This window comes from Tupaia chinensis, unplaced genomic scaffold (genome assembly GCF_000334495.1).
Source record: "Tupaia chinensis unplaced genomic scaffold, TupChi_1.0 Scaffold145208_1, whole genome shotgun sequence".
In the NCBI taxonomy this organism is placed as follows: Eukaryota; Metazoa; Chordata; class Mammalia; order Scandentia; family Tupaiidae; genus Tupaia; species Tupaia belangeri.
Window position 1 is genome coordinate 2,267,965 of NW_006205068.1, and position 13,913 is coordinate 2,281,877.

A 13,913-nucleotide genomic window follows, 5' to 3' on the forward strand; every position below is an offset into this window, starting at 1 on the left:
TTACAATACCGGTGTCCTGGGTGTCCATGAGGTGGGCTGACAAGGCGCTCCGGGGTGGCTGGAGAGAGCTGCCGCAGTAGGTCGTGAAGTTCAGGGGACTTTCCTCCTAGTATCTCATTATGTCAGCTCTGGGAATCAGAGGCTGTCAGAGAAGAAAACTGAGGCTCAGAGAGGTTAGGCAACTCATTCGAAGCCACGCAGCAAGCCAGAGGTGCAGCAGGTGTTTAAGCCCACGACAGGCGATTTCAAAGCCTCTGTCCCTTCCTTGGTCCTTAGGCCACCAATGGGTGAAGTCACCTGGGCCATCTGGAGGTCTTTCTCCTCGTGGGGCCAGGACATTGTCACGCTCCAGCACTGAGCTGAGTTATTAGGGAAGGGTGGCCCCATCATTGAGAAAGGGAAAACATGATTGTTTAAAAGACTGCCTCTGATGTATTCAATTATACATAATTTATATAATGGCTGCTGGAGTTTCCAGCCAAAAAATAATAATAATAATAATCGCATGACTTTCCTTCCAGGGCCCCAGAGACAAATTAAAATAATGTAAAGTGAGTTCCTAATTGGTGTGGGCTATGGGAGCCTGGGCAGCTCAGGTGTGGCCCTGACACGGCAACGGCCCAGCTCCTCAAGCCTGGCCTGGCCTGCCTCACCCTCACTGCCCTGCCCGGCCTAGTGCCCTGTAGGCGTCGCCACGTGTGCAACACATGCACATCCTTGTCTGCGTGCACACGGGTGTGTACCCGCAGGTCCGGCCTGCAGGGGATGGAGCAGGGCTCTCCTCCTCCACAGGGGCCTCTGGCTTACCTGCTGCCCCTGAACCCATGTCAGGGACTGGAGGCTGAAGAGTGGCTGGTGGTAGATGCCTCGCCAACTACTCGATAGAGGATGGAAGAACAGGAGAAGGTGCCTTCTGTGGACCAGGCAGCCCCAGGGACAGCTCTGATAACCCCACCTCATCTCCATCACCGCAGGCCTCAGCAGCCCCTCCCCACTGCTGTCCCGCCCCTAGCAGGCCCTTGGGGCTCTTCCCTTCCCCCAGGGGAGGGGAAGCTCCTTGGAGCTCTTGCCAGAGCAAAACAATCCTTTTACCTGCTTCGAGCTAAAATCCCGGATCACCGAAGGTGTCCTGCCAGCCCAGGCATTTGAGGGGACACTGAGGGCCTATACTGACCTGCGTGATCCTGGGCAGTACCCCCAGCCCAGCCCCTAGGCCCCACCTTACTCTCCCCATCTGTTAAATGGAGCGAGGCCAGACCCACAAGTCCCGATGGGCAGGGGTCACACGCTGTGGCCCAGAGGCAGGAACGGTCCATGCCTGCCCACTGTGAGTGCTGTGTGAGGCCCCTTCGTGTGGCTTCGGGTGGCAGTAGGGCCCTCCTGGCCCTGAAGACTCTGAGCCTCTTATTGCCTTAAAAGCACAGTTTGTGATCATCCTGATTCGAAGGTTGAAAAATGGAGACCCAAGATAATTCAAGACTGGCTCTGGAATTCGGGGTTGAGGTTGAGGTAGAACTCTGTAATGACATGCTGGGGATGGGAGCCACCCTCCCTTTCAGGCCTGGGATGGAGTGGTCTGGCTCCGGGTCCCCCAGCCTCCCATGGCTCCTTAGGCAGCCCCCAGTTCTCCTGCCACAGAATGTCCACGCACCCCAACTCCCCACCTCTCCATCACTGTACCTTCCACCCCTCCAAAGCCCCCTCCCCTGGCATCCTCTGACTTCCCCAGGCTGCTGAGGCCCCCTCCCCACCTCCTTCAGGGTCCTGGGTGCCCTGTGCTGACACCCCAGTGCATCGGTTACAGGGTGGCTGCAACTCGGAGCTCTCAGCAACACCAGGGACAGCGGGGAGGCAGGGGGTGGTGCTGACCAGGAGAGCACAGCTTGTGGCCAGAGGGTTAATAAGGCAGACACCTTGCTTCCTGTTTGGAACCAAGATGGGAACAGATATACTTGAAGTGAACCACAAGTTAAAAAAACAAACCAACAGAGAAACTGTGTGAAAGAAAAAAAATCTAAACCGGGAAGTGAGGGCGGAAGGAAGGAAGGCCTGAAGAGAGGCAGTTCGAGGCGAGCTCGGCAAGAGGTGGGCTTGCCACAGATGGAAGGTGTCTCAGCGCCCCTGCCCCCACCTCATCTGTCTCCCCTTGGCGAGGTTCTCACAGAGGCCAGGGACCTCAGGGACCCGGCCTGAGAGGCAAAGCCCTTCCTGCTCTCCTGAATCAAGCGCTCAGGGAAGTACTCTTCACTTATGAAATCCAGCGGGCCATCCAGGGGCATCCAGCCTCACTCCTGCCTGGGCCCAGGGCAGCTACTCCAGCCCCTGGGCTCAGTACCGGGCCTCCTCTGAACACCTGAGCTCGGGTTCCTGGCCCCGCCAGGCAGACTATGCTCCCATTTTGCAGATGGGCCTGGAGACAGGAAGGCTCCCTGGAGATGGCCCAGTCACCTCTGATGTGTCCTTCACCTCCTGTGGTTGTTAGCCTCCCTTCCCTGCCCCAGCCTGGTCCCTGGTCCCCTCCAGAACCCCCTCCTCCACCTGGACTCCCTCTGACCTGAGCTCAGCTCCTCCTCCCCCCAGCCCCGCAGCCTGCCTCTCCCCTCCCTTCCCTCCTCCTCCTCACTCTGTCCTCACCCTCTCCTGTCTCTAGCTGCAATTACAGCTAATCAGATACCTGAGCCGCTTGCGAAGCTATTAGCAGCTCTCCCTGCCCGGTGGGAAATCAGCCGGGCTGGACAATTAGCTTTTTAGTTGCAACTCAGATTCTGATGCAAGCAATAAACAACTCAGCGCTCCCTGGCCCCTTCATCCTCCCCTCCACTCCCTCCCCTCTTCCTCTCCCTTTTTCTTTCCTCCTCCTGCTCCTCCACCTGGGCCACCCAACCAGCATCTTTCCCCCCTGCGGGCCTGGTCCAACCCTAACCAGGGCCATAGCAGACAGCCCCAGCCTTGGGCCGTGGGTGGAAGCTAGAACAGGCCAGGCGCCTCCACTTCCTCTCCAATGTGGGGGTTTAGAACAAGGCGTGGGGTGATGGCACCTGAGCTATTTTCAGGGGCTAGCCCCGACTCCCCCTAGGCCGGCCCAAGTGAAATCCTGCCCGCTGAATTTCTCACCCTATGTGTGCGTGCGTGTGTGTGCGTGCATGTCTGTGTGTGCGCCCGTGCGCACGCGCCTGTTTGTAATTAAGCAGTTAATTGCGCCGGGTTCTTGATTAGCTTTGGGGGATGGTAATGTTCGAGCGAGATGAGGTGTTGTGTACAGTTCAGAATCATTTAGAGAAATTGGAGCTAATTTTGCTGTCTGCGCTTATTACTGCATTAATTTAATTTGGGTTGCTTTTAGCTCATTAACACATCTAATTAATTCGTTGACATCACTATTAAGATGTCTCTTTGAAATTGGCGTCTCCAGATAATCAGGATGGAGAGGCTGACACGCCAGGCGCGGAGCTGCCTGGCCACGAAAAAAAATGAATGTTCCAGCAGAATCGCCCGGTTTGTCAGAGGACCGCAAGGCGGGGTGGAGGGGAGCGGCGGAGACAAAGGAAGGGGGAGCCCGAGAGCTCGCAGCAGCGGCTGGCCGGGTCTTAAATATTGAATTGGTTATGAAAACAAACAGACCCTGTGGAGGAGCGAGCGCCTGGCAGGGCTGCCACTGCCTGCCGGCCCCACCCAGCTCTGCTCCCAGGTTCCTGGGGTGACCCCGGGTGGGGGTGACCAGGCCAATGTCGAGGTCAGCTGGAAGGAGGGGACCAGAGCCTGAGAGAGGGGCACGTCTGCTATGACGACTTTGAGCTGGAAGGAAGCCGAGAGGTCATAGATGTGACCCTCTTGTTAAACATCTGGGGAAACTGAGTCCCAAAGACAGAAGTGGTGTCACCCAAGGTCGTGGGAGGGAGTCTAGGGACATCCAGCTCTAAAGAGATCAGGCTTAGGCCCAGGTGCATGCTGGGGAGCAGCCAACCTGGGGTGACTAGAGGCATGCCCAGAACCCCACCACGCATACTCACACCCCTGCTGTCTCCCCCAAAGTGGTGGTCCATTGACCCTCAGGGCAGCAAGGCTGAGGGCTTGTGGGAGAGTAGGGGCTACGATGGGTCAGGGGTGGGGTGGGGGGACCGGCAGATTCTAGGCTTAGTGTGTGTCAGGGTGAGGCTTCCTCGGGACCCTGAGCAGTCCCTCGATTCTCTGCCTTCCAGAGGATTGTCACCATGGCCTCACTTCTACTGGAAAGGACTCTCTTTCCTCAACTTGGGAAGGCTAAATCTATCTGTACTTCAAAGAGAATGCTCAGATGTCCCCTTCTCCAGGAAGAACTCCTGGATTTTCCACTTGATTCTGCTGGGTGGCAGGTGCCTAGGGCAGGACACTGATTGGCCGCCTTCTCCTTGAATTTAGCAAAGTGAGAACTGTTTATCTTCTCAAGAGCAAACTCACACTCAGCTCAGTTTCACTGGACCAGGTCTACTAGGCCAAACATTTGTTCGTTCATTCAACGAATATTGATGAAGCATCTACTGTGTGGAAGAGCCCTGCCGAGTGCTGGGTGCAGAGATGAACAAGGTTCTCGGGTGCTCACAGCTTCCTGGGGAGACCTCACATTGCTCTGTCACTTTTTGTTTAGGGGCCTTTGGTGACAAATAGGAGCATACCCAAGGGACTCAAGTCACAGGGTGCTGGTCTTACCTCTCTTTGGGAGCTGAAGCAGGGAAGCCTTCATGGGGGCGATGACTCCTGAGCTGGGCTTGGAAGGATGAATAGAAGTTTGCCTGTTGTCATATTTGAACGCACCTCGCACACTTCCCAGCATGCAGCAGGGGCTCGTGCTGCCCCCAGAAGCTGTGCTGGCGCTCAGAGGGGCAGGAGTGCATGCCGGCTGATGAGCTGCCTGCAGGTGTGGAGTGAGCTGCTGCAGGGACCTGCCTGGACACGCACGTGTTAAAATGGAGTCTAGCAGCCCCAAAGGGCATCCCCACCACCTGCCTCCACTGGAACCAAGGTGGGGAATGCTGACCCCAAGGCATCTTAGTGGCTTCTGCCAGCCAGCTTTGTCCCTTGCCCCTCAGCTGACAGGTGGGAGCTGAAGGCCGTGTGCGTTTCCTAGGGCTGCTGTAACTGTGTATGGTTGCTGTGGAACAAACCCTCCAGAACTCGGTTGCTTAAAGCAACAAACATTTGTTCTGCCCTTAAATGTGGGATTTGAGTGGGGCTCTGCAGCGTGCTCTCCTAGTAGCTGGACGGCCCACCTTTGAGTGCTGACTTGAGTCACAGGGTGACTTGAATGAGGCTGGCCATTGACTGAGGCTGGGCTGCTGTGTGGCCTGGGAGGGTGGAGAGGTCTCTGTTTCTTTCTACATCACTTGGTCTTTCTTCCAGCTTGCTAGGTGGGTCACAAGAGCAAATGCCCTAAGAGAACAGGGTGGAAGAGTCCTATGTTTTTATAACCCAGCTTTTAATTTTTTTAAAAAAAGAATGATTTAATTTTATTTATTAGTAGTATTATTATCGTTGTTGTTGTTATCTTAATTTGACCAGAGAGAGACAGAGAGCGAAAGTGAGAAAGCAAACTGCCAGATCTGGGACTCAAACCGCAGCTGACCATATGGGAGTCCAGCGCCTAAACCACCACACCACCTGCCGGCCCCTTTGACCCAGCTTTGGGAACCACTTTAGCTTTTGGTTGAGGCAGTCATTCAGGTCTGTCCATGTTCAAGGGGAGGGTCTCTAGATTTCGTTCCTTGATGGGGACATACTTGGAAGAGCAGGCAGAGTGGTGGCAGAGTTGCAGTCATCCTTGGAAAACGCAGTCTGCCACTTCCATGGTTTGAAACTGCCCCTCCCCCAAAATCACTTGTTGTGACAGGATTAAGAGGGTAACCACTTAACCTGACTATGGTGTTGACAGGTGGGATCTTTGGAAGAGGAGGACTCAGGCCATCAGGGCGGGGACCCCGTGATTGACTCCTGGTGGCTTTATAAGGAGAGGGACTGAGACCAGAAGAGAGATGCGTGGACATAACCCGCCCTCCCGCCCTCTGCCATTTTGTGACTGTCACCACAGGCAGCCCCTGGCCCTGGGACTCCCAACTGTGAGGTGAATAAACTTTTATTCTCTTAAATTACCCAGACTTGTATTTTCTGGGCAACAGAACAGACTAGAACAGCCACCTAGGTTGTCTCCCTCTCTGTCTGCTTAGTGATTGATATGGGCTGAGTGTGTTCCCCCGAATTCACCTCAGAATGCGACTGTATTTGGAGACAGGTTCTTTACAGAGGTAATCTAGTTAAACGAGATCATCAGGGCAGGTCCTAATCTGGAGTGACTGGTGTCCTGTGAAGAGAGAGATGGAGCAGATACACACAGAGGGGCAATCGGGTGAGGACCCAGGGAGAAACCGTCTGCAAACCAAGAAGAAAAATATCTGGAAAAACCCACCCTGCTGACCCAACACCTGATCTCGGTCTTCAGGCCTCCAGAATGGTGGGAAGGAAGCACCTGGTGTCCAGGCTGTGGTAGGCAGTGCTCTCATTGCCATGGAGATGAGTCTCATGGAGCCCTCGGCCAGCCCAAAATGCGAAACCCCACCTGTGCACCCACAACCCAGTGCAGCCACCCCAGCCAGAGCTCGCCTGGATTCTTCTAGATCATTCTCTGCTTCTCCAGCCCTAGCTAGACACGGGTGTGCCCAGAAGCTTTGAGTGGGTGGAGGGCAGCCCTCCTCAGTGGTCTTGGTCATGGCCCTGGTGCATGATGGGCAAACTCATGATACAGCTGGGGTGCAGAGGTCATTGGCTGGCCTGGTTTGGGAGCTGGGAATCTGTCTTCTGTCTCAGCTTTTCCAAGGATTAGCTGTATGTGCCCTGGTTTCCTCATCTGTGAAGATGAAAGGGCATATGAACTGGAAGTTGGTGCTGCAGCATGGACTTTGAACTTGTATTTTGGAAGCAAAACATGAAGGTGAAGCATGACCTGCAGTGAAGCATGCAGGTCAGCAGGGGAGTAGAGGGGATGCATATGATGTGACTCTTGTATTTGTATTCAAGATTGACATTGCACAGCCTAGATGTGAATGGTAAAATGCATGCTAGTAATTTAAATTTAAATTTTCTGTTTATTTAGAATGGCATTAAATAGAAAATACAAAACACTGTGGTGTCAAGATTATTAAATGGGGAAAGGACAGTCTTTTCAAACTTGAACATCCACATGCTAAAGAATTAATTGGACCCCTTACCTCACACCATATACAATTGATTCAAAATGCATCAAAGACCCCAAAATAAGAGTGAAAACTATAAAATTCTTAGATGAAACATGGGCGGGGGAATCTTCATGACATTGTATTTGGCAATGATTTCTCAGATTTGACACCAAAAGCACAAGTAAAAAAGGAAAAAAAAAACAAATTAGACTCTATGAAAATTAAGAGCTTTTGTAGACACTATCAAGAGAATGAAAAGGCAATTCACAGAATATGAGAAAATATTTGCTAATCATTTATATGACAAAGAGTTAATATCTAGAATATATAAAGAACTCCTACAACTCAACAATAAAATCCCAATTAAAAATGGGCAAAGATTGTTATGTGTCAATTAAAAATAATAATTTTTTTAAATGGACAAAGGACTTCAATAGATATTTTTCTAAATAAGTTATACAAAGGGACAATAAACATGTGAAAAGATGCTCAATATTACTAATCAATAAAGAAATGCAAATCAAATCCACAATGATATACCAATTCACACTCATTTAGATGGTTACCATTGAAACAAACAAACAAAAACAAACAAACAAACAAAAACAAACAAAAAGCAGACAATAGTAAGTGCTGGTAAGGATGTGGAGAACTTGGAACTCTTGTGCATTGTTGGTATGAATATAAAGTGATGTAGGCACTTTGGAATATATTCTGGTAGTTGCTCAAAAAATTAAACCTAGAGTTACCATATGATCTAGCAATTCCATTTCTGGGTATATATCTCCCAAAAAATTGAAAGCAAGAACTCAAACAGATATTTGTATATCCAATTTCAAAGCATCATTATTCACAGTAGTCAAAAGGCGGAAGCAAATCAAGTGTCTATCAATGCATGGCTACAAACAAAATGTGGTCTATATGTACAATAGAGTATCATTCAGGGTTAAAAAGGAAGGAATCCTTGGGACCAGCAGATGGTATAATGATTACATCGCTGGACTCCCATGACTGGACCCAAAGGCTTAAAACTCACACTAGGCATGTGTGCATGCATACCCAAAATCCCAAGAGGAGAATGGAGGAGAAGGGATTATGGTGTGGCCATCCGCCCCTGGGGAGTGCTTTCTCCCTTTCTGTCTTTCTGTCTCTCTTTCTGTCTCTCTAGTGAGTGCATGCTCCCTGTAGCAAAAATCTCATCTCTTAAAAAAAAAAAAAAAAGGAAGGAAATTCCAACACGTGCTATCATGTAGATGAACCTTGAAGGCATTATGCTGTGTGCAGTGTAAGGTGGTCACAAGAGGACAATTTTGTATGATTCCATTCTTATGAGGCACCCAGAGTTGTCAGAGTCATAGAGATGGGAAGTAGAATGGTGGTTGCCAGGGACTGGGGAGGGGGCTGTTATTTAATGGGTACAAGTTTCCGTTTGGGAGGTGAGGAAGTTCTAGAAATGGATGAATGGTCTTTGCACAATATGAATATGCTTCATGCCACTGAACTACACACTAAAAGGGGGTTAAAGTGGGGGCTGGATGGTCGTACAGTGGTAACGCACTACTCTGTGAGGCTGACCCACATGGGAAGGTTCTGAGTTTGCATCCAGAGACCTCCCTGACCATGCCAGGCATGACCTGGGCTGGCTGAAGCTGGGGGTACATCACTGCATGGAGACTCAATTGGGAAAGTGTCCCTCTCTGTCACTCTTGCTCATGGAAGACAGAAACTTAAAAAAAAAAAAAAGTTAAAGCAAAATGACATTTTATATATGTTTTACCACAATCAAGTTTTATTTATTTTTTATTTTTTTCATCTCTTTGTATTGTGATGATAGTTTCTGACAAGTGCAGAGAGCCCACAGAAGACAGTGAACGGCTTTGTATTCAGTACCCCTCACGGTACTTCTTCCTGCCTTTTGAATGAGGGTCCCTGCTTCTCCACTTCTCAGGTATGTAGCCAAGCCTGGATCCTGGGAGACGTTTCTGGAGATGGTTGTCATGAATGATCCCCAGGGAACTTTCAAGGTTTTCTGAAAGCCATGAATAATGGAAAATGTTCTTAGTCGGCCTGTGCAAGGACAAACCAGTCTCATCTGGTCTCCTACCAGCAGCCAGTTTGCCCCCCAAATGTGAAATTCATTGCTCCTAGCCCCTGTAGGGTTTTTCTCCCTTTTTTCCTCCCTTACTTACAAATCCCATTTGTGCGTCTGTTCCTTGACTCAGTTTACTGACTCCTTCACATGTGGAGCACAATTTACAAAGTAGCCAAATGGCAAGCAAGAAGACTACAATTGACCAAAGGTCTCTGAGTTATTTAGGGACACTCTCTTTCCCAGGGTGGGCAGAGACTGGGCAGATGGGGCTGCGGAGAAGCCGGGAGACCTGGGATAGCAGAGGCTACCCCTGGACAGGTCCTGCCTCAGGGGGCTCAGACCTGGGGGGGAGGAGCTATTTCTAGACCCCACTAGAGTCATCTGTAAATGGGGGAATCACTCAATGAGGATGTGCCTCTCTGGAGTGTTGGAGGGCTCTGTCGCAGCACTGGGTGGTGACCCACACCCGCTACAGAAGCAGATCCTTCAACTCAGCCCAGCTCCTAAGACCTTTCTTCATCTTTTAACAGTTTATTCCATACAACTCACACACCAGACTCTTCACCGTTTTAAAGTGAACAACACAGGGCTCTTTAGTATATTCAGAGTTCCACGAACATCCCAACTATCTATAAACTTTTTGCCTACCCTAAAAGAAACCCTATATGCAGTAGGCATTTACTCCCCATCTCTTCCCTCCCCAGGCCCTGACAGTCACCATTCTACGTTTTGTTCTCTGGGTTTTTGTCTACTGAACATTGCCTATAAATGGCATTATACAGTAGGTGGCCTTTTGTGTCTGACTCCTTTCACTGAGTATAATGTTCTCAAGGTTCATCCACATTGTAGCATGTATCAGAGCTTCATTCCTTTTCACGAGTGAATAATATTCCCTTGTATGGATATGCCACAATTTTTTTTATCCATTCTTCTATCAGTGGACACTTAGATTGATTCTGCCACTTAGCTACTGTGAATACTGCTGCTGTGAACATTCAGGTTCAATTTTTTGCTTGGTTGTATAATTTCAGTTCAGTTCCAACCTAGGAGTGGAACTGCTGGGTTATTTGGTAACTCTAGGCTGAACAGTTTGAGGAACTGTCAAACTATAATCGAGAAAATAATAACAAATGCTGGCAAAGATGTGGCGTTTCCCACCAGTGGTGTCTGAGAGTTATAATTTCTCCACATCCTCATTAGCACTTGTTAATATCTTCTTGATTATAGTTAGTGAGGTATGAAGTGGCATCTTGTGGTTTTGATTTGCATTTCCTTTAATTGTTGGTTGCTGTCTCCACTCAGGGCTGTTAGTATACCAAACTCTCATTGGCTAAAACTGACAAATGAAAATGTTTGTTCAACAAGCTAACTGTGCACACAGGCATTGGGTCTGGTTTTGTAAATCCTCACTGATGATAAGGCCAAATGGAGGCAGCCCATGGATCACTAAACTGGGGCAGCTGTGGGGGTCTCCGAGGGCCACCGTAGGCCTGATCTATGATGGGGTTTTGGCCAGCCTTCCTTGATCAATGGAATTATATATGCTTTATATGTTATAGGTTGTCTCTGGAAGGGCTAAGCAACATGACATTGACTTTGGTTGTCTAAGGGGAGCTGGGTGGCTGGGCACAGAGTGGGAGGGAATTTTTCTCTGTAAATTCGTCCCTACCTAAAAAGTAAACATGTTAGGAGAACCAGCAGTTAGCGTAATGGCTATGGCGCTGGACTCCCACGTAGTCGACTGCGGTTCGTGTCCCGGACCCGGTGGCTTAAAACTCACGCCGGGCGCGTGTGCGTGCGTGCCCAAGATCCCGAGAGGAGAATGGAGGAAAAGGGATTGCGGCGTGATCATCCCCCCTGGGGGGTGATTTCTCGCTTTCTGTCTCTATGTCTCTCTCTGTCTGTCTGGCGAGCGCACGTGCCCTACAGTGAAAATCTCTCAAAAAAAAAAAAAAAGTAAACATGTTAGTATAGTGTGCATTCCAGAAAGTATCTGTGTTCTCAGCAGCTCGCTGAATTTCATGGAGGGAATGCAAAGGTGACTACCCCTAGATAAGAAAGGAAAATGGCTACCCCCACAGGCTCCCTTATGCCCCCTTCCAGACCACCCCTGACCCGAGATAACCACTCTGCTACACCCTTTATTCATCAGAATGCCACCTAATTCTGAGCTTCCTAAACAGGAGCACTCAGTGTGAGTCCTGTGTCAGGACTCTTGTTTGATGTTACATCTGTAAATTCATCTGTGTGGTTGCCTGTAGCCCTCAGACACTCTTTTTCCTTGCTGTGTAGTATTCCATTGCATGAGTAGATCATAATTAATCTACTTGTTTTCCTATTGATGGATGTTTGGTTGTTTCCAGTCTCAGGTTCTTATGAAAAATTTTGTACATAGGCGTTTGCTTCTTTGGGGACTACCTAGACCCTTCCCTACTTTTTAAATCTTAAACTTTATGGACATATTAGCTAACAAATAAGTTGGAAAAGGTTAGTAAAGATGCTCAGGGCTGTTGGATTCCTTAGTCTGGTGACGGAGGAGGGGTCAGGCAGCCTGCGAAGTCAGTGGCAGTAGTAGTGTGGACTGGGCCAGAGTGCAGTGTGAGGACGAGGGGGAAGTCAGCTGGCTGAGGTGCAGAGGGTACTTTCCACCCCTGTCACAGCAGGTCCTCTAGTAGCCAGCCCTCCCAGGCAGAGGCCCATCTGGGACCTGGACCCCCACGTAGTACAGGAGAGGAGGCTGTGGGGCTGCTCCGTGGCCCTGGCAGGCTCCTCCCCCTGCAGGCTGGTGCTTCTCTGCACAGGTGAAACACAGAGCCCTGCACCCCGGTGCCTTCTTCCTGGGGTTTGGGAAGAGGGGTCCCGCAGCTTGGAGAGAAACACTCTTCTTCCATTAATCGGATTCTTGGAGTGCTTGTTGGAAACGGTCTCTTTAGCACTTCATTAAACACTTTAGTTTAATAACAACCTCAGGGGGATTCCCACCCGAAGTCGTGTGGGCGGGGAGCAAACAGCTGCATCAATTAACCCTGGCTCTCTCTGGGGTGCAGTTGGATGGCAAGAGCCCCTCGGAAAGTGCACGTTGCTGCAATTAGACTCCAAATGTGGCCAGTTGATCACTCTGCTATTGGTGCCCCCATCGATCCGGCCGGCCGTGTGTGCTGCTGTACGCAGCCTTCCCATCCTCATTAATAAATTAGGCCACACTTAGACCGTTCTTTGTGAGGGGGTCTGAAGGACGCTGCTGCTGCAGGTGGGGCTGGACAGGTCCCTCCTCCACTCTTTCTCTGTCCCCGGGCTTCTGATGGGAGGATCTTCCTCACCTTCCAGCATGCTGGCAGGCCTCGCAAGGCCACCCGGGCTCTTTGGGCCTGGCCTGCTCCCTCCCTGGCCTCCTCCTACACCCACTGCTCCTCGCCTTCGAGCATCTCCCCTTTCGCATCCTGTAACTGAACACGCTCCTGGAGAGGGAGGAGGAGGGCTCGGGTGGGCCCACTGGGAGATGCCTGCTCCACTCCCCCTTGCTGTGTGGCAGGCAGGCTCCAAGGGGCGCCTCATGGTCACCACTTCCTAAAGTTCACTCCGTTATGGGTCCCCTTCCCTTGGGCATAGTCAGCTGCCACTCCTAAACAGGACCCAGCACGGGTGAGGTGACGTCCCTGTGATTGAGTTACACCACCCGTACCTTATCCTGCTAGCAGGCCGGCCCCGAGGGCTCCCCTTCCTGGCCTTGAAGAGGAGGTGTCCATGCCGTGAGAGGGCTCTGCGTCAGGAGCAGTGGGGGCCTCCAGTGCGCCCTCAGCAGAGAACCTGGGGTCTCCAGCCCACATCCGAATGAGCCTGGAAGCAGATTCTTCCCTAGCTGAGCCTGCAGGGGAGAGAGCAGCCGCAAGACCCCGAGCAGAGGTCCCAGCTCACCGCACTAACGCCCCGCCCCGCAGAGATCCTGAGTTAACGGATGTGTGTGGTTTCAAATCACCACGTTGTGGAGATGGGTTGTGTGGCCACAGACACCGATGCCCCTCTCCTCTCTCTGAGAAGTCACTTCTTTCCTGTCTATAAAACGGGCTGCTTGGAAGGAATACATAATGCCCGCACCTGTTAATCCTCTTGTCAGATCCAGCTCAGGTGTCATCTCCTCCAGGATGTCTTCCCAGATTGCCCACTCTTGTGGGGGAGAGTAGACATGGTTCCTTGAGAGTAGGGCCAGATGTGGACTGTGGAGAGTACTCAGGGTTCCTTGAGAGTAGGGCCAGATGTGGACTGCCCCTGTATTTCTGAGGCCCAGCGTGGAACTTAGCACGGAGTTGGGCTTTGGGGAGTGGATATTGAAAGGGAGGGCCGTGCAGCATGTGAATCTGAAGGGCCATCCCCAAAGTTCCACATCTGGCCAGCAAGCTGGCTGGGCTGGGAAGAAGGCTCTCCACTGTGAGTGCCGACGGCCCCCCGCATGCCGGCCCCCCAGCCTCTGCCAGCCTTTTCTCTTTTCTTGGTGAGCCCTCCAACTGCTGCAGTAAGTCCAAAGCTGGGACAGGTTTTATGCCCACGTGCTCTGGGAGTCCAGGAGAATGCTGGGCGGCCGGGGGTGGGGTGGGGGGGGTGGGGTCCAAACTCCTCCCGGC